The 14,628-nt window shown below is 41.5% G+C and overlaps 1 long non-coding RNA gene across 1 annotated transcript; it reads right to left on the reverse strand.

Moving 5' to 3' along the window:
* Window positions 1-10,622: 10,622 nt before the first annotated feature.
* LOC103638517 (uncharacterized) lies at window positions 10,623-13,850 on the reverse strand. Its single transcript, XR_558847.2, has 2 exons — window positions 13,556-13,850; window positions 10,623-10,939 (listed from the first exon to the last, which is right to left on the reverse strand). It is a non-coding gene; the product is annotated as an uncharacterized lncRNA (long non-coding RNA).
* Between the last annotated feature and the right edge of the window lie 778 nt (window positions 13,851-14,628).

Here is a 14,628-nt window from a genome sequence, read left to right on the forward strand (position 1 = left end):
GCTCACGTGAAGTGTAAGGCTTACCAAAGAGGATGGTTAGAGCTGAGCATTGCTTTTAAAGTTGGTCAAAATTTTATTAGCAGTTACTAAGTGTAAGTAAATACCAACCCAATTAAGTAGTAGAACAAAAGTAACAACCTCACCTGCGATGCAATGCATATGACAAATTGAGTTTAAGTTCCATAATTTAATCATCAGAGAGTCCTGAGCTGCTCATGACCGTGAGCTCGGCTAGTATACCAGTTTTACACTCTGCAGAGGTGGTACCCTTTACCCACAAGTCATGTTACCCATCTGCCAAGGGATCGCGACTTCCCATACACCTCTACCGAGGAGGCGAGGCAGGGTAACACTACGAGGCCTTTACAAAGTTCCACTAGCTTCAGAAAACCCGCTACAGTTTATAGGAAGCTCCAATGCAGGAATCCCTTGCAGGACCGCCATCGCAGCAAAATCCTCCCGAGGGCCTCCCTACACTGACCACTCCCCTACTGCCCTTGCCCCTTTCGGGTAAGGTAGTCCTCCACTAGCTTTCCTAATTAATCAGTCAAGGGCGTCCATAAACCCTTGTGGTGGCACGTGTTTCTCAAGTTAAGCTCTATGTTCCAATTAACATTTAATGATCTTGTCATGAACATAAATAAAATAACAACATAATTGGAACATAGATATAATGAAATATTAACCCAAAACCATATAAAGCAGTAGCAGAACTACCCAAGTGATTCAGGGGTAAACAAGGTATTCAGGATAAACAAACTAGGGTAACCTATTAGGTCCCATCAAAATTAACCTATGCAGATCATTATGATTAATTAGAACATGAGTGGGTAAAAGAAGTGATCAAGGGCACAACTTGCCTGAGACTTGAGATTCCAGGTACCAGGATGATCTTCAGGTGACTCGTGACCTCACGCTAGTCGTAGCAATACAAACAAACATTGTATAGGCAAAATTAACATTACACCAAACATAAGTAAAAATATATATTAATAATCTACATATTAAAATAAGATCACAGGAACAAGAATTATTAATTTCGGAGTTATAGATTTTAAGTTATGGATTTCCAAAGATTCTATGTGTTTTGTACAAGATTAATTAGGATATAAATTTTAATGTGGCTTTCATGTCAAAACAGTGGTACTAAATGATAATCAATAATATTACAAAATTATAGGAATTGGAATGGATTAATTTGGACTTCACCTGAATTTTCTACAAATTAAACAAGTTTCTAGATTTATTTGTGCACTAAAAATTGATTTCTGATATTAATTTCTGATTTTCAATGCTCTCTGGATTGGGCCTCAATAACAGAAAACAGCAGGGGCTCACTGGTAAATTATCCTAGACTCAGTGAATAATGCCCCCAGGACGGCGGGTTGGTTTCTGAGCTTTCCGAGGGCTTATTTGCAGTTTTACCGGGCCGAAGGGGTATCTAGGGTTTCTGACCGTTGGATCTGAGTTCAACGCTTAGGATTAGATCTAGCCTTTAATGAATCGGTACGTGATCTGGTTCGTCGGATCCGTGATCAAGGGTTGCGATCAATTATGCGCACGACCCGATCTCGCCCACACGTCGACCATCCAACGACCGAGATTCTATTTTACGAAACGATACCCTTCGGTCTAATCTACGCCCTCCCTGATCGAATCAACGACCAGCGTGCTACGTGCCTCACACAAAACGCCCGCCGGCGGCGAGAACCCACCAAATCCCCCCCACGGCGGCGCTAAGGTCTCCGGCGAGCAATTCCTACTGCGCCAAAGCTCGAATCGTCCCTACCGAAACAGCTACACGAAGCGAGCATAAGCACGAAGCTCTTGGTGGATTGCTTACCGAGAATCACCCGCGAAGAAGCTCTGCCCACGGCGTTAGGCGGTCCGACCGAGAGTCTTCGGCCACGGCGAGGAATTCCCCGAAGTTCGCCGCGCGATGCGCCAATGCAAGGTTACAGCCGTGACCCACCGCACCAGGCATAGCTCCCGCACCCCAGACTTCGGTCCTATCGCTGAGAAATCGACCGGTCGACGATGGCGGACCGAATCCCCTCACACGGCGCGCGGCGACGTTCTGGTGGCGATGAGAAATCGGGCTAACAGAGGGGATAGGGGAGAAGGAGCGCGTGCGCTCGGCTTTTATCCACCGAGCCCACGGAGTCGGGGTCGTGGCCTAACTCACGCGAAGCAAGGAAGTAAGCTGCGTATGGCGCTCGGGTTGTTGACGTGGATGCGAAACAGACACAGCGAAGAAGGGGGAAGAGATAGAGATGACAGGCAGGTCCCACCTGTAAGCCATGCGGGGAAAGGAAGAGTGAGGTGCCCTGGCTGACGTACGGGCCCAGCTTGACAGTGATACAGATGAGCGCGCGCGGGTGAGTACGTAGTTGCCCGGGAAACCGACATGTGGGTCCCACGCGCCAGTGAGTCCGGGCGCGGTGGCGATGGGCTGGCGGGGAGAGCATGGGTAGTGGGCCGAATTGGTTAGGAACCGGCCCAAACAACATGTTGACCTTTTTCTTTTTATTTTCCCACCTTCTTTTCTTCATTTTCAATTTCAAACTCATTTAAAATTTAAATTCCATTCTTGTGGCCATTTTATACTTAGGTTTATATTGTGCCATTAAAATACTGACTTTGAAGATACATATTATATATATATATATATATATATTTCTATATTCTTTCTCTTTCTTCTCCTTCTCTATGTTATGTTCCAAATTCCTAAATGTAACTTAGGTCAACTTCAAATTTTGGATAATAATACATTTTTATTAATATTGCTGGTATTAAATGCACAGACAAATGAATCCAATATGATGCATAGTTTGTTTAGGTGTCTTTTGTTAATTGTTTATTTGTTTAAGTGAGGTTTTCACAGGTGATGATAAGTAGATACAATATACACATATACATAAAGGAAATATATATTTTTTTCCTTTTATATGATCTCTTACAAGTTGGGTATTACATCGTGGGTAAAGTGGGCAACCTCTACAGAGTGTTATAAACTGGTATATCAGCCGAGCTCACGGTTAAGAGTAGCCTTGTGATCCTCTTTGATTAAAATAACTTTGGATATGTTTATGATGATGTTAATAATGATGGTTATAGTTATGATCTCTGGTATTTCCTCTTGGAGGGAGTACTTTTGGGTAATAATTGGGTTTATTACAAAAATTTGGCTCTACCATTAGTAATAAATACTTGACCAAATAAAAGCAACTGCTTAACCTTAACTCCACATAAAGCTAGTCCACTTTAGCCAAACGGGACATTTGATGAGTACGTTTATTGTACTCACCCTTGCTTTAAAAACCACCCCACCCCAGGTTGTCCCCACTGTATTCAGTGCTCAGGAGGAGATGCTGGCAACATGGAGGACTTTGAGGAGTTCCAGGACTACGACGAGTTCTAGTTATCTTAGTGGCAAACCCCCAGTCAGCTGCCTGTGAAGGCCTTATCTTCTATGTTTCGTATTCCACACTTTGTTAATGTTAAATGACTATGTTATCGACTCTGTAGATGTCTTGGACATCTTGATGTAACAAAGTACCTTTCCTCTATTTACTTTGAGCAATATGTGATGACTCGTGTTCGCTTTGCCTTCCAAAACCGGGTGTGACATGAAGAAGGTGGCGCTGCATGACTCCCTCGATGTCATGTGTGTGGCCACCGTGCATGTCAAGACGACGCCGAAGGGGTTATGGGAAGAAGTGTCACACCCAGGTTTTAGGGGCCTGGGCGCGAACATAATCACCAGGTGTGCTGGGACCAAGTCTCACATATATGATGAATCATGGTACATAAACGAATGTCACAACTTTATTATATAATAGGAGTTCTGTACAAAATAAATAAATAATTACATCGTAAGGAGACAACGATCCAGCAACCCAAAGTTGACTAGGAGACGACGACCTAGACCTCTCACGAACACATCGCAACATCCTCAATGCGCCTCATTCTGTGGTACCTATTCTTGACCTGTGGGGGGTGTGAGGCAGCAAGGGTGAGCTCACATATGTTCATCGTTCAACAAGTTGTGGGGAATAATGTGCATGAACTCACCAAAGGTGGGAGTTCATGTGATGTGTAAGGCTGATTAACATTAGGGGTTAAAGCTAAGCATTGCTTTTAATAAGCTGGTCAAATTTCATTAGCATTTACTAAATGTAAGTAATACAAAACCATAATAATAATATAACAAAATTAATAATAAATCCCATGCAATGCAAATGAAAAATTGAATTTAGTTCCATAATTTAAACATGCGAGAGTCCTGAGCTGCTCATGACCGCGAGCACGGCTAGTATACCAGTTTTACACTCTGCAGATGTTGTACCCTGTACCAACAAGTCGTGTATCCCATTTTGCCAGGGTTTGCAAGGCCCTTAGACACTTCCGAGGTGAATGGCTATGGATCCACTACGAGGCCTTTACAAAGTTCCACTAGCTTCCTAAAACCCGCTACAGTTTCTAGGAAGAGCAATGTAGGAATCACTCGTCTGACCGCCATCGCAGCAAAATCAACCCGAGAACCTCCCTACACGCCTACTCCCCTACTGCCCTTGCCCCTTTCGGGTAAGGTAGTCTTCCACTAGCTTTCCTAATTAGTCAGCCAAGGTTGTCCCATTCCACCCTTATGGTGGCACATGTTTCTCATGTTAAGCTCCATGTTCCAATTAAAAATAATGATCTTGACATGAACATAAATAAAATATCAAAATAATTGGAACATGGACATAATGTAATACTAATCCCAAAACCATGTAGAGCAATAGCAAAACCACCAAAATGATTCAGGGGTGAACAAGGTAAAAGGATAGCCAGTCTAGGGTCACCTATTGGGTCCCATCAAAATTAAACTTATGAAGGAATAAATGATTATAAATAACATTATTGGGTAATAAAAGTGGTCAAGAGCACAACTTGCCTGGGACTTGAGATTCCAGGTACCAGGATGATCTTCAAGTGACTCGTAACCTCGCTACTAGTCTTAGCAATACTAACAAACATGGTATAGACAAAATTATCATCAAATCAAACATAAGAACAAACTGCATAATAATAATCTACGCGTCGCTACGATATCGTGGGAACGAGAAACACTAAATTCGGAGCTACAGTTAATGAGTTATGATTTATAGAAGATCTATGTGATTAAAATATTAAACTATATTTTAAATTGGTTAGTGTAAATCATATGAGAGATTATTCTATAAATAATTATTTCAACTTAATCTAAGTCATTATTTGATTAAAGATTATCTAGTCAAATTATAACCATAAGATCAGAATACTATATTAATATTAAAGAAGTTAATCCAACAGACATAGATTAATCCAATTAATATAGGATGAACAAATTAATTATTTACAACATGTCTCATGATAAATTAAGGTTACCAAAGTGTAGATAAATTTTATTACGAAGCTAACGCAACTGGAACGAGTTAAATAGGAGTTAAAGTGTGGTAGTTATGATTTTATGAATAATTAAGTGCTTGACATGGAATAAATTAAGTAGACAATTTTAGTCTATGTTTCATGGTTAAACAGAGTTACTAAATGATAGACAATATTGAAACAAAATTAATGTAACTAGAATGGATTTAAAAGGAGCTAAAATGAATTTTCTATGCATTAAATAAGTTTTGGAATTCTTTTTGCATTGGAAATTCATTTTCTAAATTCATTTTTCCTATTTTCTCTATTTCCTGGACTGAGCGTCAATTAAACAGAAACCCATGGGCGAATTCAAAAGATCTACAAGACTCAGCCCTGACCCGAGGTGGACAGCGGGTTGAATAAATGAAAACACAGGGGTTCTTTAACAATATTCCATGGCCGAAGGGGTATGGACTGACCACGCCCGTTCGAATCTAAACCGAGGGCTTAGATTATATCTGGGCCACATCGAACTGGTATACAACTGAGGTCGCACGATCCCAATCCTAGGGTCAAGAGAGAAGATCCCGGGTTTGACGTGTCCAAGGCATGCGTCCCGATGCCATCTTCTGATATGAGGTAGAGAGGTTAGTTAGGCACATTTTTGTCAATGGGGTCATTAGGATTTGAGCTAGGGATCAAGGTGAACACACTCGGTCTTCGGCTCAAGGGCTGAAATTCAGAAATCTGAATTTCAGAAATCCCTATTGAACCCTGACTTGAAAAGCTAGTTTGGAGTTTTTATTAAACTATTTTGGCCAAGCTTCCATAATCTTTATTGTAGCTTATTTAGTATATTTCAATGTTTATAATTGGCCTAAGCCATGATTTTATATTTTTCATGGCCTTTTACCCCTTTTCTTTATTTCTACTAGATAGCTTGATTAGGGTTGGTGTTAGGGTTTCAAAAAAAAATCTCTTTTTGAAAATCTTATTTGTTTGGAACATGATTCTTTAGATATACACTTAGTAGACCTTTTCTTCTTAAGTTAATTTGATGCTTCATGCTCAAATTGGTTCACATGAAATGTTAATTCTTGGGTTAGCACTTGAGAGGAACCCTAGGTGACACTGGGGTGTCACAGTCACCTTAGTAGTGATCAATGGGGAGTCATGATCTCCGGGCAGAATGGGGATCACGACTCGTGGGTAAAGTGGGCAACCTCTGCAGAGTGTTAGAAACTGGTATATCAGCCGAGCTCACGGTTAAGAGTAGCCTTGTGATCCTCTTTGATTAAAATAACTTTGGATATGTTTATGATGATGTTAATAATGATGGTTATAGTTATGATCTCTGGTATTTCCTCTTGGAGGGAGTACTTTTGGATAATAATTGGGTTTACTACAAAACTTTGGCTCTACCATTAGTAATAAATACTTGACCAAATAAAAGCAACTGCTTAACCTTAACTCCACATAAAGCTAGTCCACTTCAGCCAAACGGGACATTTGCTGAGTACATTGATGTGTACTCACCCTTGCTTTAAAAACCACCCCGCCCCAGGTTGTCCCCACTGTATTCGGTGCTCAGGAGGAGATGCTGGCAACATGGAGGACTTTGAGGAGTTCCAGGACTACGACGAGTTCTAGTTATCTTAGTGGCAAACCCCCAGTCAGCTGCCTGTGAAGGCCTTATCTTCTACGTTTCGTATTCCACACTTTGTTAATGTTAAATGACTATGTTATAGACTCTGTGGATGTCTTGGACATCTTGATGTAACAAAGTACCTTTCCTCTATTTACTTTGAGCAATGTGTGATGATGTCCAATTATGTAATCGTTGTGTACGTGAGTTTCTGATCCTGGCACATACATGATTCGTATTCGGTTTGCCTTCCAAAACCGGGTGTGACATGAAGGAGGTGGCGCTGCATGACTCCCTCGATGTCATGTGTGTGGCCACCGTGCACGTCAAGAAGATGCCGAAGGGGTTAGGGGAAGAAGTGTGACACCCGGGTTTTAGGGGCCCGGGCGCGAACATAATCACTAGGTGTGCTGGGACCAAGTCTCACACATATGATGAATCATGGTACATAAACGAATGTCACAACTTTATTATATAATAGGAGTTCTGTACAAAATAAAAAATAATCTCTACTACACCTTAAGTTTACAGTGAGGGCGTCCACACCCAGCACCGTGCCCCGCGCGCGGCTTTCTCTGCACCTAAACTCACGCGCGGCTTCCTCCCCCACACGCTGCGGCGGCCGAGATGAACGCGACTTCCTCCCCACCAACGGCACCCTTCTCAAAACCCTCACGCGCTGCTCTGGCCATTTCTTTTATCGCTCAGGGTTGCGTCGTATCATCCCACCGGAGTCAGCAATCCTCACTTTCCTCCTCTCGTTGGGTGGGTGTCGCGTCATCCCCTCACCGATCTGGTAACCGCTCGCCTGCGGGAGGACTCCGCGACCCCGATGAACATCAGTCCGATGACTCTCGCGGCCCCGTCCTCAGCGCCCTGCTACACGCCAGCTCTGCCCCTATCCTCCTCGAGTCCCCCCGCCTCTACAGCCACCGAGTTGGCCTGTGGGGAGGTTGGCCCCACCCTGCCCGAGATTGCCCCTCGCCCCCCAAGATTGCCGCCGTCGAAATGTATCATGCACAACCGGCGCCGCGTTTGCCACCGTCCAGTTCCATGTCGACCGTCGTGCTCTTCCTGTCCGTAGGACCATCATCCAGTTCCGACAGCGACCAGCGACAGCAACCCCACCACTACCCGTTCCTTAACGCGACTGCCGCGACGTCCCTCCCCGCCCCTCGCCTCCATTGTCACGACGTCCCTCCTCATTGTGCAGCTCGAGCATGTGAGGTATCCAGTGGCTTGGAAGTCCCAGCATGGGTGAGTTTGCCTACACGAGCCGTCCCTAGCGCAGCCACAACGCGAAGGCTGATCCTGCTTCCAGAGGTACTCATCTCACATTTATTCCCGTAAGGTCTACTGTGGTAGTTCCCAGATCTAAAATCTATGTGGCATTCCTTATACATATCTACAGGTGTGCCACATGTTTGTTTGTTCCTCTACCACGTCACATGTTTGTGAGAAATGGTTCGTCGGATTCTATTTCACATGAGCATAATTCATACTAACTTACTCATGTGCACGCTGATATCCATTAGTAAATGCAGTGTGGGACGCAAATCCATAACAGCTATTTCCAGCCTCTTGTATTGAGCATGTGCTGAAGTACAGAACTAGTCATTGAGAAATATCACCAAGTATGCCGATTGAAAGGTTATATAGCTCCCTATTGATTTAATCTTCCCTTCATTTCAGTTTTTCCCCTTTAATATTTTGTTACACTTTTTTGTTTCGTTCATGTGAGGTCTGCAACAGAAAAAACACGTGTATTTTTTTATTATTCTGTTACTTCTTTTATGTGCTTGACATGAATGTTAAAGCAGCCTCCATCGGTAACAAGTTGTGGAAGAAGTATTAAGTCAACATTACCTTCACCAGTCTCTTTAGTTAGCACATCTTAATCATGTTGCAGATGTTTTGTGTGGAGACCGTTAGAAAAGATGCTAGTTAGGGGTTTTCCAGTAGATTCACATGCACTTGTTTCCCAACTGACACTCTTTTCAGCAACTATAGGGCTCATTGCATGCTCTTCAATAGAGAAAACCATAGGCAAAACATCTGGAGATTTAGCAAGTTAATGTGGTGAAGTGAAAATCATGCAACAAGATTAGTAAGCAGGGTCTTTAGAAAAAACAGTTAACAAATTATATGGCAGGTTTTGACTTTTGACCTTCCAATAAAATTGGAATGCAAGAGCCAATCAGTTGGCCTAGGTGAATTTAGATGTTCACAAAAATTACTTGTTCCTACTTGCTAGGTGACAATTTCATGTCCTATAGGTAAGAAAATTTACCATATTTCTAGGGTGGTGCCTTGCCGCTGACTATATAGTACAACTAACTATTCGCTGAGAGCTAACTTTTTGTTCACAGCTACTGTTGGACACTTGTTGGATTTGGGTGAGGGAATTGAAGACGTCGCCAGAGGTCAGATATCAACAAATCCAGCTTTCGTATATTTCTTTGGTGTTTGGGTTTGTGCATAGGTTCATCTTTTAATGCCACTAAATGAAATGATAAAATATACCTGTCAACTAAAACTCCACGTTTATCATGCAAGTATATTCAAGTAATTGGAGTTAGCAACTAGCTTCTTCTTTAATTTTCATTTCATTATGGATTCTATTAATACCTTGTAAATATAGAAAACACTCTTTTGTTCCATTTGGCTTCAAACAGTTGTATATTACATTTGGGTTTCTATATCTATATGCTTGATTACGCAAACCGGGTTCGATCTCTTCATTGCTTGATTATGGAAATAGGTTTAGACAAAAAAATTGTGGACGCTACACAAGTAGGTTCCTTTTTTAGCTGTGTTTAATTTTGTGGATTGTTTATGGACGGTAGATTATGATACACAAGTAGGTATGTTTGTAAGCATATTTTCCATATTTTTCCTTGCAGCAGCAGTTTATAACGTCTGAATTTAGTACCTAATGCCAGTTTTAGTAAAACTGTGAAAAATAGACAAGAATGTTAGAAATGTATTCTCTGTATTAATCATTAGTGTTGTAGAGCACTAACACATTTTAAATTTTATGATCGATCGTTTCTGATACGATATAGAGTAAGTCATGTGAAGCCGAAATGGATGCACTTAAAGATGAATATCACCAAAGAGTAGCAACTCTTGAAAGGAAGGCGAGGCACATAGCCACTTTCTTCTTGTTACGTGATGCTTCTATTGTCAATTGGTGATTGCATATGGCTTTCAGATTTAGTAGTCATGACCATTTAAAAGGGGTAGGTATACAATGCTTTGATTTGGGCATGTTACTATGTTATGCTCACCTGCATGGATCTAGAACCTCGTTTTTTCATTTTGGAAAGTAGTTGTCTACTGCTCGGGTTGCTTTTCTGGTTTGAGGCTCTGGTTTGAGGCATGTGTGCTTAGTTTGGATAGCAATAATAATTTTTGGGTCTTAATTTATCAGGTGTCTGAAAACTATTGTAATTTCGTTGCTTTTTAGTAATGAAAATCAACCCGACCATAGTGGGAAAATGGCTACATGCATTGTTGCAAATGCATCATTTTACTTATTTTTTTGTGTGTAGTCCAGTATCTATTACTCTGTGTTAGTGGTAGGAATACCTTATGATTTTCTTTTGTTCTTTACAATCAGTCAGGTACACCAGGCACCACTCACCAATGATAGATTGGTTAGTACATGACAAAGAGGTTATTGAACAGATAGTCGACATCGTGGAGGTCATAACCGCTGACCAACCAAGGCTTTTGACACCAATGACGCCATTGGAAAGGAAGGGATGTGATGATAGGCCCTTGGTCTCGTCTAGGAGATGAAATGTGGTGAACCCCACATCCTTTTTGTTTGTTCCTTTTCATAGTTGCAGAGTGCAGGCTTCCAAATTTATTACTTGTGGGGTCTGTCCATGCTGCCTGCTAGAAATGGAAAAATGTGTTAGCAGTAGTAACAAGTGTTGTAGGACTTTGATCTTCTTGAAGTCATGTGGTGATTGTATGAATCCATATACTTTATTTTTATGTAATCGTTGTACTCTAACATTTTATCGAATATCGAATAATTTATACGTCGTCGCAACGCACGAGCACATACCTAGTTACATCGTAAGGAGACAACGATCCAGCAACCCAAAGTTGACTAGGAGACGACGACCTAGACCTCTCACGAACACATCGCAACATCCTCCATGCGCCTCATCCTATGGTACCTATTCTTGACCTATGGGGGGTGTGAGGCAGCAAGGGTGAGCTCCCATATGTTCATCGTTCAACAAGTTGTGGGGAATAATGTGCTTTAACTCACCAAAGGTGGGAGTTCATGTGATGTGTAAGGCTGATCAACATTAGGGGTTAAAGCTAAGCATTGCTTTTAATAAGTTGGTCAAATTTTATTAGCAGTTACTAAATGTAAGTAAATACAAAACCATAATAATAATATAACAAAATTAATAATAAATCCCATGCAATGCAAATGACAAATTGAATTTAGTTCCATAATTTAAACATGCGAGAGTCCTGAGCTGCTCATGACCGCGAGCACGGCTAGTATACCAGTTTTACACTCTGCAGATGTTGTACCCTGTACCAACAAGTCATGTATCCCATTTTGCCAGGGATCCACTATAGTTCCACCAGCTACGAGGCCTTAACAAGTCGTGAATGGCTAGGGATCCACTACGAGGCCTTAACAAAGTTCCACCAGCTTCCTAAAACCCGCTATAGTTTCTAGGAAGAGCAATGTAGGAATCCCTCGTCTAACCGCCATCGCAGCAAAATCAACCCGAGAACCTCCCTACACGCCTACTCCCCTACTGCCCTTGCCCCTTTCGGGTAAGGTAGTCTTCTACTAGCTTTCCTAATTAGTCAGCCAAGGGTGTCCCATTCCACCCTTGTGGTGGCACGTGTTTCTCAAGTTAAGCTCCATGTTCCAATTAAAAATAATGATCTTGACATGAACATAAATAAAATATCAAAATAATTGGAATATGGACATAATGTAATACTAATCCCAAAACCATGTAGAGCAATAGCAAAACCACCAAAATGATTCAAGGGTGAACAAGGTAAAAGGATAACCAGTCTAGGGTCACCTATTGGGTCCCATCAAAATTAAACTTATGAAGGAATAAATGATTATAAAAAACATTATTGGGTAATAAAAGTGGTCAAGAGCACAACTTGCGTGGGACTTGAGATTCCAGGTACCAGGATGATCTTCAAGAGACTCGTAACCTCGCTACTAGTCATAGCAATACAAACAAACATGGTATAGACAAAATTATCATCAAATCAAACATAAGAACAAAATGCATAATAATAATCTACGTGTCGCTACGATATCGTGGGAACGAGAAACACTAAATTCGGAGCTACGGTTACTGAGTTATGATTTATAGAAGATCTATGTGATTAAAATATTAAACTATATTTTAAATTGGTTAGTGTAAATCATATGAGAGATTATTTTATAAATAATTATTTCAACTTAATCTAAGTAATTATTTGATTAAAGATTATCTAGTCAAATTATAACCATAAGATTAGAATACTATATTAATATTAAAGAAGTTAATCCAACAGACATAGATTAATCCAATTAATATAGGATGAACAAATTAATTATTTACAACATGTCTCATGATAAATTAAGGTTACCAAAGTGTAGATAAATTTTATTACGAAGCTAACGCAACTGGAACGAGTTAAATAGGAGTTAAAGTGTGGTAGTTATGATTTTCTGAATAATTAAGTGCTTGACATGGAATAAATTAAGTAGACAATTTTAGTCTATGTTTCATGGTTAAACAGAGTTACTAAATGATAGATAATATTGAAACAAAATTAATGTAACTGGAATGGATTTAAAAGGAGCTAAAATGAATTTTCTATGCATTAAATAAGTTCTGGAATTCTTTTTGCATTGGAAATTCATTTTCTAAATTCATTTTTCAAATTTTCTCTATTTCCTGGACTGAGCGTCAATTAAACAGAAACCCATGGGCGAATTCAAAAGATCTACAAGACTCAGCCCTGACCCGAGGTGGACAGCGGGTTGAATAAATGAAAACACAGGGGTTCTTTAACAATATTCCATGGCCGAAGGGGTATGGGCTGACCATGCCCGTTCGAATCTAAACCGAGGGCTCAGATTATATCTGGGCCACATCGAACTGGTATACAACTGAGGCCGCACGATCCCAATCCTAGGGTCAAGATTTTATGAAATGAGACCTAACGCTGCCACTTGTGAATCTAATCCTGGCCACACCGCTTGGCCACCGCTAAGATATGACGGTCACAATTGATCCGAGTGAAGGGGTATTCCCCAAACTGATCTGAACCACCCCTGATCAGATGGACGGCGCACACATCATCTTCCTTCCCACCCGATTGGGCATGCCGGCGCCACCATCCCCCACAGTGTTGGCCCCGCCGGTGACTGCACACTCGATGCCCAAGAGCCTCAAAACTAAATTGAACAAGCACTACCCGAAGCGGAGACAATTGCGAAGCTAGAGAATGTGTTTTTACCGAGGATTATGGCCTCGACCGCGCTGCCCATGGCGCAATGCGGATCTGCGGCAGCACTCGTACATCGACGAGGAATTGGGAGGGCTCTGGTGCACAAATTCGTCGGAGGAGGGTAGGCAAGCGACCCACACACACCCGCGAGCTCACATCGCCACCCACGGTCGCCAAGCGCCAGTGCAGACAAGCATCTACGATGGCGGCGGACCAAGTGACAACCACAGAGGTCGGCAATGGCGGCACTCACCCTAGTCGAGGCACAAACTAGAGGGATGCGAGGAGGGCGGTGGCTTGGGTTATATAGGGGCGGCTTAATCGAATCATAGCAACTGCGTTCAACCAACGAGCCCGAATTCCCCCCCCCCCCCCCCCCCCCCCCCCCCCCAGATTTGGCGCGGAAGACGCACAAGTCAGTTGAGAAGGATTTCTGGAATGCGGGGCGTAAGGGTGGAAACGGGCGCATACGAACGGATAGTAATCCTGTATCCTACCCTAATGTATTAAAAACGGATTCGGGATCGGATACGGATAGTTAGAAACGAGACGGATATAGATACAGGTACCAGATATTTATCCGGGCGGATAAGTGACGGATATAGATATTATTTGGTCGGATATCGAATACTTGTCGGATAATGCATTAATTGGTTATCATAAAATATTCTTGTTCGACCATGAAATTACAAGTAAATTATCACGACTAATAAACATTTTATAAAAAGATAATCTCAAGTTCCCACATAAAAATGGTAAAGTGAAGTATTGATTATGTTTAAACTTGGATACTTAGAGTGATTTCACGTGTAACTCACGCAATAAGTGAAAATAAAATAGAATAAATGTCTACATAAAATCATCAAAATATAATTAAATTCATAAAATAGACTAGTTTCGACCTAAAATTGCAAAAATGATAAGTGAAGTATTGATTATGTTGAAACTTTGATACATGAAGTGATTTCACGTGTAACTCACGCAATAAATAGGAGTGGAATGGAAGAAACACTAGCATTTTGTGGACTTTATAGTCCAAATGTTTTTGAGAACTATATGTGGATATGTGTTGTGTCTCCGTA

Source organism: Zea mays, chromosome 1 (assembly GCF_902167145.1).
Source record: "Zea mays cultivar B73 chromosome 1, Zm-B73-REFERENCE-NAM-5.0, whole genome shotgun sequence".
Classification (NCBI taxonomy): domain Eukaryota; kingdom Viridiplantae; phylum Streptophyta; class Magnoliopsida; order Poales; family Poaceae; genus Zea; species Zea mays.